The sequence below is a fragment of the Sceloporus occidentalis genome, unplaced genomic scaffold (assembly GCF_023333645.1).
Source record: "Sceloporus occidentalis isolate IW3139 unplaced genomic scaffold, rSceOcc1.0.p SCAF_7, whole genome shotgun sequence".
NCBI classification, from domain to species: Eukaryota; Metazoa; Chordata; class Lepidosauria; order Squamata; family Phrynosomatidae; genus Sceloporus; species Sceloporus occidentalis.
This window is the reverse complement of record NW_028316987.1, coordinates 10,288,083-10,303,722: the sequence shown is the minus strand read 5'-3', so window position 1 is coordinate 10,303,722 and position 15,640 is coordinate 10,288,083. Positions and strand designations below refer to the sequence as shown.

Sequence of the window (15,640 nt, the reverse complement as noted above, 5' to 3'; positions counted from 1 at the left end):
TGGAAAAAGATGTTTAAAGGGTTGGAAGGCATCAGAGACTGCAAATTGGACCCCAGGTCTGCATGTAGCTCATGGGCCACACTTTGCCCAACCTAGGTCAAAAGAGCTGTGCAGTACGTCTTTGGTAAATAGAGTGAAGGCATACGCACACACATGCAAAGGGCCATAAGAGGAAGGAGCAATAGAAGCCTTGAGATTGCCTGTCAGCAGCAGGCAGCATCTGGAATGGGCAGGCACACAGATTACGTGTCTCTCCTGGTGGGATGAGCTATCCTGTGTTAGAATTATAGTAATTATTTCTACAATATACTCTAAAGGCATGGTATTCTGTCTGATCATGGAAGCTAAGTAGGGTCAGCCTTGGCTAGTGCTTGGATGGGAGACCATCAGCAAATACCAGGTGCTGTGGGCTATATTTCAAAGGAAAGAAATGCCAAACCACCTCTGAATATTCCTTGCCTAAGAAAACATTCATGGAAATTCATATGTACAAACACAGTCATTTCTAGAATGTATATCTGTGCCTAGGAAGTAGCATGTTTGATTTTTTTGGGGGGGCAAATGTTCCTCATATTTTTCTTGGTACGTCTGGTTTTTTTGGGGGGGAGGGGTTGGAAATTTGTCAACAGCCATGCTACTTTGAGGCTTGACTCTTGACGGTACTTAGAATTTATAGTCTTTTGTTTGTTTTCCATTTCTTTGAAGCTGCAAGCCAAGGGTGAAGAGCCTATATCCCTACAGATGTTTCCAGACTACAAATCTCACCATCCCTGGCCATTGGTCGGATGTTTCCAGACCACAAATCTCACCATCCCTGGTCATTGGTCATGCTGGCTGGGGCTGATGGGTGTGCAACTACTTCTGGCGGGCTGCAAATTCTCCCACTCTTGCTGTCGATCACATCCTCCTTCAGCTTCCTTTAGTTTCCATTCCTTCTTTCTCTGTGTTTGTGTGTGCCTTGAGGGAAGGACAGAGGGGTATTTAGATTGTAACCTTGTGGGTAGGGCTTTGTTGGTCTTATATTCCATACAGCACTTAATTTATACATGCTTAATAAATAATAAGTACTATTAAATAGAGCACTGGATCTAAGCAAGCTGTTTGTCTTCCCTCTGGCCTAGCTCCAAGGCTGCCACTGAGTATGGATTAAGGACAGGGGCTGCAAGTTGAGACGGGCTATGCAAGGGCAGCTGGGCAGAGAGACATCTGTTGATCCAGCTGGGAGATGAGAAGGCCGATGAGGCAGGGAGGTCCCTGTTTATTCAGTGGCATCCCTGCTGGCTCAGAGGTGGAAGGATTTTGGGTGGCTGGGGAAAGAAGCATGGAGGTTGGCAGGAGCTCTTTCTCTTGCAAGGATGTCTGGGGTGTGTCTAACCAAGTTTCCTGTCCATAGGGCTTGAGGAAAAAGCAAAGTGTGTGGATTCCAGGCAGCTGAGTGAGGCTTCCATTCTCCTCGAAAGGAAGGGAGAGTTACCTCGGATGCTCCACTAACATCTGGTTTGCAGCTGGACTTCTGTTTCTACAGTTATCTGTTGGGGTGGGCAGGGCAAACAGAAGCACAGTGGGAGAGAATGTGTGGATTCTGTAGGGTAAATAAGTTCCACATACACACAGGCACTTTAAATCAGGGTTGAGAAAGTGTGTGGCCCTCCAGATGCTGTTGTACTCTGACTCCCAGCAATCCTAGGCAGTGGATGTGGGATAGGATGATGGAAATTACAGTCCAATAATGTTGGGAGGACCACAAAATTCCCACTCTCCTGAAGATGAAAGAACCTGGATATCTCTTGCAGCTAGTTCCATATTTGTAAATTATAAGATGGAGAGGAGTTTCTGCTTTGCCCTAAACCAAGCAACGAAAGCTGTCCTTGTAATCACCTATGTTATGGGATGAGACCTCTACTCATTCCTATCACCTAATGCAGTCCTGCTTTCCTAGAAATACATTCGAGTCTTTTTGTGCATTGCTTTTTAACAGGAGACAAATGTGAAGTAAACTACTGTTGTTCCCCTTTTATTCTGCTAGAAACTGAGGATGACCAGGAAGGGTGCTGGGTTTGTAAACCAGATAGGATGAGGGAAGACTTTAGTTCTATTTAGCTTGAAAATTAGAAGATTTAAAAGTAGATTTAAAGTGGCCTTGTACTATCTGAAGGACTATCATGAAAAGACTTGTTCTCTGTTGCTCCAAGGCCTGGAGGGAGAACTAAGAGAACCAAAGAAGTGGAGATTTGTAGGGAAGTCTATTTCAGATAAGTATTAGGAGAAGCATCTTGACAATAAAAATCATTCAGTAGTCTGCCTGTGTGTGTAATACATTCTCCTAAACTAGAGGAAGTTTAAGCAGAAGCTTAATGGTAATCTGTCAAGAATCCAGCAATCTTGCACTCTGGATTGCATCTTGCACTCTGAAACCCTGTTGAGCAGGGGTTGGACTGCATGACCTCTAAGGTATCTTCCTGAGTCCAAAATTCAATGAGACAATGGTTTTAGTAATTTACCAAGGCCACAGAATGACTCCATGCCAAGTAAATTCTGGAACCAGATACTCTTGAATCTGTTTTGTTGCCACTTGGCTCACACATAACCCAGGGAAAGTGATCTTGCAGCACCTTTGACACTAAATTGTATAGAAGTTGTAGCCTAAGCCTTGCATACTGATATTCTAGACTAACACAACTGTATCTTTGAATGATAACTGATTTATACACTTCTTTAATTAATCCCAGAAATCAAACCATCACTATTTTACTAGCAGTGGAAACTGATGGCTCCTGTATCGGTGAGGCAGTGAATCCACTGCAGGTTTTAGTCCAAATTTTAAAGCAGATGTTCAAGGTGGTGAACCTAGTTTGGGGATAGGGTTCAGCACCTTGGATAGTCCTTTTAAAGTTCCAAGTAAACCTCACAGCACATTTGCTGCCCCCACTGCCAACTACCACTATTTACTGAGGAAAGTGAAGAAGGATTTGCCGTCTGTATGTTGTTGGACTGCAACTTCCAACATTCCTAACCAGTGGTGAGTGATCATGGGGGCTGCAGTCTCACAACCTCTAGATAGCCATGAGTTGCCCAGCTCACTCTAGGAGTATGAAGAACCCCATAACATCTTTATAAGTATGCACATCAAAAGTAAGATTTAAAAACCAAAATGTAGGACAGGATGGTTGAGGAATATTTAGAACAAGACATAATGTGGGAAGATTCATAATTGGATCATCTTCTTCTAAAAGAAATTGTGAGGCTGGCTTGACTCACACTTTATTGTGTGATATCCACCCATATTTGTTACTAGATGCAGAATGAAAAACTGTAGTGACGCATATATCCCCCCTTGAAAACATATAGTAGCTACAGGAGGTGTTTTGGATTGGACCTTTACACTACAGCCCTGATCAAAATCCTTTCTTCTCCTAGCTGCTTTTAGAAGAAAATGACATGAGGAATTTTGGTCAGTAATGTCATCTGTAACACATAGCTTGTTCTTCACTCTTATTTCACAGTTATGGACTTTCAGAAGAGAACAGCATAGGCTTCCAGATCTGACCTCATCCCCCTGCCAAAAAAACCCCCATATTCTCAGTTTAGAAATGGGCAGTGAGCTCCAGGAGACGTTAAGCCTCTGAATACCAAGTGCTAGTGGGTTAGTGGGCAGGATGGCAGTAGCCCCTTTGTAACTTCTGCTTATCTTCTTTTGGAAACAGAATGCTACACGAGAAATACCTTTGATCTGATCCAGTCAGGCTGTTGATGTCTTCCTATATGACTTCTCATAACCTGCAATTTCAGATTAAAAGCTATCCTGGTGACAACATTTCTTCATTCTCTGCACAATATTCATCCTGCAAATGAGGGACATACTGACAGCCCTCTATAAAATCTCTCTGCAGCTATGCTCAGCAGCTGTGGCACATCTGTCCCAGCATCCTTCTTTTATTTGCAAGCAGCACTGGCAAATATGCAGACAAAACGCTTTTTCTTTTCTCCATTTCCCCCCTTCCCCCACATGTTTGAAGGAGGTCCTACCTATTCTCTCCCCTCCTCCCCAGCTACATGCCATCACGCATCAAAATCTTGTCAAGTCTGTAGTTTGCCAGTGCTTGCTCTGCGCTGAGGAAGTTCTTAAATTATATAAAAGAGGCGATAAATTATTGACACCTCTCTCTCCGTCACTTTAATGGATCCGCTTGCTCAAATGGGAGCTGTGATTTATTCAGTGTAGAGGCCTAGAGGAAGATGGGAGGAGGAGAGGAAGGGGAGGATGTTCAAAGGAAACTCCACGTGCTTGCCTTTCCTGGGCATGGAAAAATGGTTCTTACCCTGACTGTAAGTACACAGTCTCCTGCCCTCATTCCATGCTAAATGTGCATCGGATAAATGATGGAGGTCTATCTTCAAGTCATTTGAGCAGGCAAGGGTATACTCAGGTAGGTTAAAGCTTTTGAGAGTGCTGGGCAAGCTGTATTTCTTCTTCCAAGCTCTTATCTGCTTGGATGCTGAGTGGTGAGAGATTTAGGACAGACAAAAGGGGAAGGAGTTCTTCACACAGCACATAATTAAACTGTGTAGTGCAATTGCAATAGCAATAGCATTTACATTTCTGTACTGCTTAATAGTGTGAACTCATCGCTCCCGAAGCGGTTTACAATCTGTAAGCCAATTGCCCCTCACAAACTATAACAATACCATAACAGTACTATAAGATGTATGGTATTGTTATGGTAGATGGCTTTAAAAACAGGATTAGACAATTTATGGGTTTACATGGCCAAGCTGATATTCATACCCTGGTCTCCAGACTATACAGAGGCGGGGTACAGACTGCCAGAAAGAGGCGGCCAGGAGCTGCCTCTCTTTTTTGCGAAGCCACGCCGCAGCAACCAAATTGCGAGGCGCAGTTGTGTGAAAAAAAGAGCGCTGAAAAGCGACTCCTTTTTGCGCCTAAGCTGGATGCTGCGCAGCAGTGACGTCATAGCTGTGCGCGCCGTCTGGATGGTGCCGCACAGCTATGTCGTCATGGTGATGTGCTAGGGTTGCGGGGCGTGTGCACGTGATGCCTCGAGGCAACCCTAGCATGTCGCCATGATGCTGCAAAGGGCCCATCTGTACAGGGCCTATATTGATTCTTATAAGAAACCTTACAATATGACATTATGCACTATAACAGTCCCTTTTGCATAGTTGTGTAGTCTTACATATTATAGTATACAACATAATATAACAAAAAGCAAAAAAATAATAAAAAAGGAAGAAAAAGTAAATTTGACTCCCCACCCTGCAATTCAAAGACAATATTTAAGTTTTTATACTTCTGTATGCAGCTATAGTCATTGTTTCATCCTGTGGCTTAATATCAGTAAAGAGAAGATACATTAATCCACAAACCCTAGGTAGGCCTTTATTCTGATCCAGCAAGACTTTTTTTTAAAAAAAAATCCCCATGAACACCCATTGAGAAGGCTTCAGCGTCAGGAGTGGGAAACATAAGGGAACTACATTTCTCTCCTGGCTAGCCTTTCAGGAGTTGTAAACCAGTGATGGGCAGTGATGGAAAAATTGGATAAGGTCACAATGAATATGGGTGTGGCTTCTTATAGATACACAACGCACACATACTTCCATTCGTACACACCCTCAGTGACATATTCACTTTTAACACCCAATAAACCTTCCACTGTTTTGTAGCCCCAGTGTCTATTCTGTGTTTTACTATGACCTTTAAAAGAAACTATGTAGAGCTGAACCTATTTTGGGGCTTGGGTCCAGAAGACCCTTGGCTCTAGCTGCCTTTAAAGTTTTTACTAAATCTGGGATGCATTTGCACTCCAGTTTGACACCAGATTTAACTCAATGCTATAGACTTCTGGGAATTGTAGTTTTGTGAGACATTTAGCCTTCCCTGTCAGAGAGCTTTGTGTCGAAACAAACTACAATTTCCAGAATGTCATAGCATTGAGCAGGGGTAGGCAACCTGCGGCCCGCGGGCCGGATGCGGCCCGGTGAGGCCTTGGGACCGGCCCCAGCCCGGTCCTGCCGCCGATTGCCGCCGTGGCCTTTGGCGTCTCACGCGAGGGGCATGGTGGAGCAATTGTCTATAGAAGCCTCAGAAACATGCATTTATCTTAACATTTTTTTAAAAATCAGCAAATTTTTTCGCGTGTCCTCCATTTTTTATGTAAAAAAGTGCCCTCCATTTGAAAATTTTGTCCTACATTTGTCCCGGTTTATTTATTTATTTAATTTTTAAAAATTTATTTATTTATTTATTGGCTTCAGACCCCCCCAGTTGTCTGAGGGACAGCAACCCGGCCCCCGGCTCAAAAGGGTTGCCTATCCCTGGCATTGAGCCATGACTGTAACAGTAGTGTCAAATTGGATTATTTCTGCAGTGTGGATGCAGCCTTGGAATGGATTTGCTGTCCTACTGATCTGGGGCCCAGCAGCCATTACTGGACATCAGTGAACAAAACAAGGCTGTTCGCTGGAGTGGGGAGCATTAGGAGGGGAATGAAGGCTGGAACCTCCCCATCCCTGTTCTTAAAAGTAAACCTTGGGATTTTCCTGTAACACAGTCGGAAACTCCTATTTTAGGACGTGAAGCGTTCTTTTCTGTGGAAACATGCCAAGAAGCCCTTCAACGCCTGTATCTTCTATCCTGAATTATGGGTTTTCAAGTCCACTGCGTTGGCAAAGTATCTTTCCTGGGGCCTCACTTGAGATGCCCTTTCCCAGGAGTTGTGCTCAGTCGGACATGGGAGTTTCAATTTTGCAAATTGATGCAGAGTGTGCTATGTTTCTCTTTCCTGTTCTTCTTTCCAAGTGCAGTGAATGGTACTTGCAGGGGGAGAAGAGGAGAGAGGGGTTCTGCTCATCCCTATCTGGACGCCTCATCCTATAAATCCCAGTATCTTACTTTCTTTCATAACTAGCAGAAGAGGACTAACTTTATCATGCTGGGGATGTTTGCAAGGTTGGGTTAGCCAACTTGAGTTGTGTTTTGTTTGTTTTTGTCTGAAGGGATTTTATTCCTGCTCTTCAGAAGGACTTTTCCATGGTAGAGAGTGATGCCTCTTCTTTTTAGCCTGACAACCTCTGCATTTGGGTAGCAAAATAAAAATCTCATCCAATATAGTTATCACCTAAGATTTGAAGTGTGCCTGTTTTGGATTACAGCTCCCAGAATCCCCCAGATGGCATGGTTAGTGGTATACTAATCGGGAACAATGAAAGTTCTGGGGTCTAATTTGCTTTCAAGCCTGTGCATGGTCTTTAAAAGCTTCTTCTGGCCTTTTAAAAGATGTTTTCACTTGCTTGAGTAGTTTAATATTTAAAATATTTAATTATTTTAATCTGGAATTGTTGAAATTGTTCATATTGCTTTACCTTGTTGCCATCCTGAAATCTCACAATAAAAGGGTGGAATAAAAGTAATCAATTAATTAATTAACACACCTGGAAGGCACCATTTGAATAAAAAGATCTGTCCTGCTAGATCACAGATGTTTTTATTGAGACAGACCTCTGGGATCAAAACAAGGTTGTTGCTAAAGGTTTTTTTTATTGAACTAGTTGAGTGTTTTTTCCTTTAATTGATGTCTTTTTAATTGGCTTTTTACGTCTTCATTGTATTTAATTTGTCTTGATCACCCTGAGTGCCACTTGCTAGGAGCAAGGCATGGTATAAATTTAATAAATTAGTGTGTGAGTAAAATGTGTGAATTTTAGTGTGACTTTGCACTTTGATCCAGGTGTGGGGATAGGGTAGGCTGCAAGCACAACATAAGCCCTATTTTGCACCCACACATACCCACACCCAAGAATTTTAATTTTAAAATAAATAAAATAAATATTTAAAAATATTATAACATGTTAATTTTTTTAACATTGTTTGCTGCTTAATTACAGCAGCAAACCATTATATCAGGGATGGGAATAACACAGGTGTTGAACTGTAACTTCCATTAACCTTAGCCCAGTTCTAGTCAAAGTGGTGTTCCCTGGAATGATGCCATTCCTGAAGCTTTGGCTGCTGGTCCTTGGCAGTTTTCCAGGAAACAACAACAACAACAAAATAGTTGTAGCCAATGGGCACAAATATGGTGCTGTGTCCCTGACCCATTGGAAGAAAACAATTGCTCATGGCCCACATCAGATAAGCCCTGCCCTAGTCAACAAAGGGTGTATGTGCACTGTTTGACACCACTTTAACTGCCATGGTTCTCCACAACCCTGGGGTATGTAGTTTGGTGAGGCACCTGAGCTCTCTGACAGACCAGGCTGAACACCTCGCCAAACTACAAATCCCTGGATCCCACAGGATGGGTCCCTGACAGTTAAAGTGTGTCAAACTGCTTTATTTATGCAATGTGGATACATCCAGAATCAGTGACAAGAAATGCTTGGAGTTGCAGTCCAGCAACCTCTCAAGACCCTAATAGATTCCTGCCTCATGAGAAAATGAACTAAATACTGTGTAGTCAATTGGACAGTAAATATCATAGTCACTTCATATCTTTTTAGTTCAACATCAATAATCAGTATCACAGCCAGTGTTATATTAATGAAAGCTGCTTTAAGGTCCATTTAAGGTTCTTTTTTATGTCTGGTGTGAGCAACTGCACAGGGGCAGAGGGACATTTTTCCACCCCCATAAACTCCAGGGTGGCTGAACCAGCGCTGAAAGAAATAACCCGAAGTTGCTTTCATAATGTCTCCTCCTTCTGCCTATGTCCCTACTGGGAGATTCTTAAAGTCCAAGAAATAAAATTTAAATACCATTACCAAGACAAAAAGATACACCCTTTGAGATCCAGTTTGTCTCCATCCTATTGTGAGGCCACAATCCCCTTTGTTAAGCAGGGAACACAGAATTTATCAGGAAGCTCCATGTTTTTGCATAAGGAAAAAAGGCAAAACATATAGTTGCAATCCCAGTTTTTTAAAAAAAATTGTTTCACCTTTGTTGGAGGTAGAAGCCTCAAATGGTAAAGAGCCAATACATTGGCTCTCTCTTAAGGATTTCCCCTGATATGGCTAAAATGGGATTATGATCAGGTGTTTGGTTTTGTTATAGACTTTCCCACACTTCCTTCCGTATCTTAAAAAGGCAGCCATTTTAATAGTTTGCTTGTAATGAATTATTCAGTAACAATCTAGTAATATTCAACAGTACTTCTGGGAAACAGTGTAAATGCCTAGTGTAATGCAGTGGTTTGGACTGTGATTCTGGAAATCAGGGTTCAAATTCCCTCTTGGCCACGGAAACTCGCCTTGAACAAGTCACACACTCTCAGCCTCAGAAGAAGGCAAAGGCAAACGTCCTCTGAACAAATCTTGCCAAGAAAACCCCCATGATAGGTTCACCTTAGGAAATGACTTACACAACAACAAATGAGTGTAACCTGAATGCCTGGCACTCCCATTGGTGTGGCCAGGTGTGAAAATATGTGCAAACGCAATACTTGAGAAAGTGGCAGCGCCCATTCTCAGAAGATTTGAGGAAGAAAAAAACTGTGATCCAATTGAGGAAACAGTATTCAAAAAGCGAGAAATACATAGATCTAAAGGTAGGAGACTTGCCCAGTCAAACATGCTGTTGCCCCAACTCTTTTTAAAAAATCCCTTCCATTAAATTTGTGTTTCATTCCTTCAGTAATCTATAGGCCAAGCAGCATCAGAGAAGAATCCCTGTTGACTCACTTTGTCAAACAAAGGTGTGCTCTCTAAACATGAAAGTAAAAGCCTGATTCAAGGCCTCCCGGGATTCTTTGTGAGGGGGCTGTCAGAGATGGGAGAGAGAATATCCTCCTTTTGAAATTTCAGCCTGTATTTCAAGGTCAAACCATGTGTCTCCCGAAGCAAGGAATGTAGAAGATGGGGAGTGGGATTTTTTTCCAGACCAGATTTGTAAGGAACAGGGCAACCAAAGGCACTTCAGTGCAGTGGGGTCACTAGGGTTGGTGTCACCCGGTGCGCTAACTCATGGTGTCACCCACCACTTGACCTCCTCCCGTGCCAAACCATACAGAATCTTTAGTCATGTTTTTTTGTACCAATATTACTCATAAATCATAATTCCCATGTATCGTTGAATCTAATGGTAATAGTTGTGACATACTCAATGAGCAAAATCAAAATTATACTTTTAATATTTACAATATCATGTGCATGACCTGAAAATATTTATACAGGAGTACTGGTGTCACCCCTCTTAGGGTGTCACCTGGTGCGATCCACACCCCTAGTGATGCCACTGTTTCGGTGTCTGACACAAGGACAAGATGGCACCCTCACCCTTCCATACACAGGAAGTAGTCTTGTCCATTGACACTGACAGTGGAACAACATGCTCCACTACACCTGCTGTGTATCCACATTTCACAATTATAGCATCCCGATACCACTTTAATGAGAGCCAGCGTGGCATAGTGGTTTTGAGTGTTGGACTGTGACTCTGGAGACCAGGGTTCAATTCCCAGTTTGGCCCTGTAAACCAGCTGGGTAACCTTGGGTAAGTCACACAAACAAAAATCTTGTTTTGGTCCTATGAAATCCTAGGATTTGCAGTTTGGTGAGAATCTCCCCCCCCCCCTCCAATGCCTTGGTTTTGAGGAGTACACTAAAGCATCCTAACTACCTGACCAGACTACAAATCCCTGGATTCTGTAGGACGGAAACATGCCATTAAGTTGGTATAGCTGAGCATTATGAATACACCCCTGAAGGCAAGAAAAGTGCAAAAGGTAGGTCTGAAATAATATTTCAAATATGCACAGCATTTCATTTGGTGGATCCCTGAAATGTTTGGCCTTTTCCCATAACATGTGGTTCACCCAGTTGTCTTGTGTCATCTGAAATGCTCTGCATGATGGATGCCTTTCCAACCTTGTCCTGTTTACAGCATAATGAGAAGTCCAGATGAGCTAGGTTTATTCTTGTGGAGCATCCTTGGTGGGCATTTTGGTGTCAGTGAGATTTTAATATATGGAAGATTTTCCCATAAGGGGTGGGTTTTGGAATAGAGGGCCTTGAATCTGGGTTGTGTCATTGGTGCTGTTTGGCTAGACCAGGGGTTGGAACTGTGTAGCTAGCTGGGTGGCTGGTCTATTTCCTGTGGTCCTTGATGCACCAGTTCCTCCTGCATTAGAGAAATAATAATTCCAAAAATGAAGAGTCCTGCTTGCACAAACATCTTGCTGCCCCATTTCTTCATTTTAAGGCTTTGCTCTCCCAAACACATTTTGGACCTGCAGTAGATACCCATCCATCAGCCAAAATAAATTTTTAAAAACTCATTCATCTAGGCACTTTGGGTTTTGGGAAAAAGAGCTGGTGAGATCTCTGGAGACCAGACACACACATACTAATATTTTGTTTTTAAATATGTGTCTAGTTCATGCAATATTGTGTCACAATACATTTGTCAGTCTTTTAAGAGTACTTTGCCTGGATGATGTGATGTGGGAGAAAGAAGAATTACTTCATCGATTTTTGAGTAAGTGGGTGTCCTTGTGTATCTGAGTTTGACTGGTTATGTATTGCGTGTGTGTTTGTGTGTGTGTAGCGGGCATATTTCTCTATGCTAACCAGATGTTTTGGTCTGCAGTCTCCATCATCCCTAACTAAGGAATCTGAGGAATCATGAGGGATGAAGTAAAAAACCTCTGGAGAGTATCAGACTGAGAAAGGTTTGCCTGGAGTATGAGGATTTATCATGTTACAATTTTTGTTGTTAGGATCTTTTAATATATTTGTCTATGCACAGATTGAGTAGATGTGTGATATGAGAAGAATGTGTGTGTTTTTTTTCATATCCCCAATGGGCATGTCAATTTCAGTCTCAGATTGCAATCCTTAGTAGGAAGTAATAGGCCTGACCCTCAATGATCATATTGAGGTTCAGGATGTAAATTTGGGGCAGGTGCATATATCATGTGGTAAATTGTGTAACGCATTCTCCTACACCTCTCTTCCATGAACATTATTCAGTTTAGTTCTTCTTATGAGTACGTCTCTGTATGTGCACATTTTTGAGAGGTGTCCTTTTGATCTGTCTGTGTTTACTTTTTAAGATATGTGCTGTATGCCACTGCAGATGCAAACGTTTCAACTAGATTATTTTACAGAGGTTTGCGTAAATCTCTTGATGGTAGAGAAGATAAAGTTCACAGGTGTAGGACATAGATGCAGATTTCTGAATAGTTAATATGTTAATAGATTATACCGGTAATAAAGTTGTCTACCTGTGTTCTTGTCCTGTCCTTCATTTATTACAAGTCTTTATTTAAGACTAAGCAAGCTGACTCCTGGCCATCCAGACTCAGAGAAGAGTCCAGGAGCACACCCAAGCTCCTGAACTCTACTCTCCTTGACGTTTGCTTTGATTGCAGTTATTTGTTAAGTTGACTATAACCATTATGTCCTATCCTATCATCATCCACTATTGCCTTGAAACATTTTATTGTTTTTCCAGTGTTTTATTATTAGAAATTTAGCAAGAGAAATAAAGGGAACAATAAAAATCAAACTTTATATTCATTTATTTATGTGTTGTGAATATCATCTCTGTTATTCCCAAAACAAGCAATCTGTTCTAGAGATGGTTTAGATGTAAGTGTTGCAGGAATTACTTTAATTTTTACTAAAACTCTCGACATCTTCCTGCAGGAGTGTGTTGCCAAAGGCATGCACTTTGAATCAAAGAATTCTGAGCCTAAGAATTTATTCTGTACACTATAGTGACACCCTCTCTGTCCTCTCATCTAGCTGGATTTTTTTTTTAGCAGCATCGACATTGGGAAGATTGGGTAGAAAGTCTGGAAAAATAAATTTCGGTGTTGGGGTCCATGTTTGCAATAAATAATGCAACAGAAGGTTGAGATGGGGAAAGAACATGATTCTACTCTAGCCAATCCTACTGTTGTTGTGTGTGTCTTCTTACAACAGACAAGGTAAACAGCAGCTGGCAGTCCAACAGCACGTGGAAACCACTTAATTCTGACTCCTGCTTATAAATATTTGCAATCCTATTTTGAAATATGCAAACGGTAACATCTGAATTTCTGGATAAAACCCTATGTATTGATGAAGTACGCTGCTGGCTGAAGAATCTCCTGTTATAAATGAAAAGGGATCTTGTAGCACCTTTGACACTTCTCAGTTAGTCTCACATGTGTTAAAGGATTCCTTTGCATACAGATCCAGACTAACATGGCCATGTCTCTGAATTCTCATACTATAATTATATTGTTTTTAGAGTGCCACAGTTAAAAGTGTTGGCCTTTTATTCAACCTTTGATGCCTTCAGTTCAGCAGTAGATCATTCGCTTTGCATGCGGATGGTCTTAGGTTTGGTTGGTTCCAGATTCAGCATCTTCAGGGAGCATGGCAGAGAAAATAGTTGAGAGAATTGTTGCCAGTCAGAACAACCAATACAGGATGGGAAAGCTAAATGATCAGACCTGATATAAAGCAGCTTCCTATGTTCCTATATCTGTTATAGACGAAAAGCCTGCTATTTGATTTTCAAAAAAAAAAAATTTTAATGATGGTTTTGACATTATAGTATACACTTGTGGTAATATGTCTTGAGCAATTGCTTTGTAAAGATGGTAAGAGTGGGAGTTAAAATGTTAAAATGAACAACCAACAATTTATTTTGTGCAAGTGTTCTTGAAGTGCCTTGAAGGCACAGAAAATGATTTTGCTCAAATGTGCCTTAAATAAATACACAGGGCTTGATTCCATTCACAATGGCAAACAGCTTTTGGCCATAGAGGGAGTAGTATAGGGTGCAATAGGCATTCAGATCAATTTTGGAAGTGAGCTATGTCTTTTTTTAGTGTCTTTTTAATATAATTTTATAAGTGAAATTTACTTATAAATTAACTATTGTATATGATTGTTGTTTGTTGATGTTTGATCAGTTGATCGTAATAAATAAAATGAAACGAAGTGAGCTATATTCACTTGGACAACAAAAACACAAACATGGGTAAAGGAGACATGAACAAACACCTCAAATCCTGCCTTGATTTGACGCAAGGCCCAGATATTATAAAAGTTACATATTTACTACAACTTCTATAATCCCCCAGAAGTCCCATATGTGCAGTTTGAGAAGGAAGGAAAACAGGCGGTGTACTTTCCAACGAACCCTACAGGTTCCTTCCAAATTCAGAACTCTGACTCAAGTTCCTATTATTTCGGTTAGGATCTTGTTCATTATTTTAAAAATCTTGCATACTTCCTACACATCTGTACCATGTGAAACCAAAGTACAACATTTTGCACAGATCTTTCTTTAATAAGTGGATTTTTAAAAAAAAGACTGTTTGTGCTGGCGTTCGTATATAAACAATACTTGAACATTTCCCCATACTCAAACAGAAAAGGTATCATCAGGACACAGTGTCCAAAAAAGAATAAAATAAATAAAATTGTCAACTGTTGTGGAATTTTTCAACCCTTCATGAGGATAAAGACTAGTGGATTTTTTCCCTTCCTGTTCTCATTCCTTTTGCACAAAAATGTGCAAAAAGGAGATGTTTTTACACATACAAAAACTTGGTGACTTCCTCCCCCCCCAAAAAAAAAAAATCCCTAGATTACCCTATCCACCTGAATCATGGGAAAATGCAGGAAATGATTTTGCACAGGAGAAAACATCTGGACTAGTGAAGAGTGTCATCCTTTGCTAGAGTAGATCATGGATTCTGTGTACGTTATCTTGTTCTGTGAGTTGTGTCTTACAAAGTCTTGTGCGGTACATGATTTGAATATTGTGTGCTTAGAGGATGAGTGAGGCGAGGCTTCTGGCCGAGGGAGATAATAGATCCCACCCGAATCCTCCCTCCAGCACTCCTCTTGACTCCTCCACCATGACCCCCTCTCCCCTCTAGTTTGTCCATTGTCAACTGGCCCTTGCTGGCCCCACAGTGGCCTGCTTTGTGCTGTTGGCAGCCTGTGTCTTTTGTCAAGTGCCCTTTTTAATGCCTCCCTATCCCTCCTCCTCTTGGCCTCCATGCAGATTCCCCATTACCTCCACCTTCCAACAATGTAGGTTGCTTTGCAGGGGGTGACTCAGAAGAGTTCACTTCCCGACTGTACATCCAGCGTACCTCTCTACACAGTGTGGAGACAAGAGAAAGGTTTCTTCTTTTCTTGTAACAGTAGAAATTGGGGTCACCCCAAGAAATGGATGGGTATTAATCCAAGGACTGACAAAAGGAACTCTTCCTTCACACAATGCATAATTAAGTGGCAGCTTTCATTGGCAAAGATATTGTGAGGGCTGTAGATCTGATTCTACTCCAGTTACAACTTAGGTTAACTACTTTGCTATAGGATTTTTTGCACACTGCATCTACTCCCTCTCCTGTTCCACCTGCTCTGGTTCCTCTTCCTCTTATGTGTTGTGTTTGGCAAAACGTTCCCATATTCAATGTGAAGCTATTCCCATATCCCTTGGTTGGAGTTTCAGCTAGTGTTGGTTTAGGTAAGGGGAGCTTTTAGGCCAGTGCTACTCAAAGTGGTGGTCCATGAACTGGTGTTGGTTCCAGGAAAGAAGGAAACAATTGTAAAGATTGAGCACAAATATTTTACCAGTCCCTGGCATGTTTGGGGGGGGGGTGGGATTTGC

At 41.6% G+C, this 15,640-nt stretch overlaps 1 protein-coding gene across 6 annotated transcripts in view; it reads left to right on the top strand.

Annotated features, from left to right (window-relative positions):
* Positions 1-15,640, top strand: part of LOC149309161 (retinoic acid receptor alpha) — a 250,027-nt gene that overhangs the window by 195,869 nt on the left and 38,518 nt on the right. Inside the window, exon 1 of one of the 6 annotated variants that reach the window (XM_089531875.1) lies at positions 9,548-9,566. The exons of the other annotated variants lie outside the window; for them this stretch is intronic. The gene's annotated coding sequence lies outside the window, so the exon portion shown is untranslated. Of the gene's footprint in view, positions 1-9,547; positions 9,567-15,640 lie in introns of those variants that run through there. 6 annotated transcript variants of the gene reach the window in all.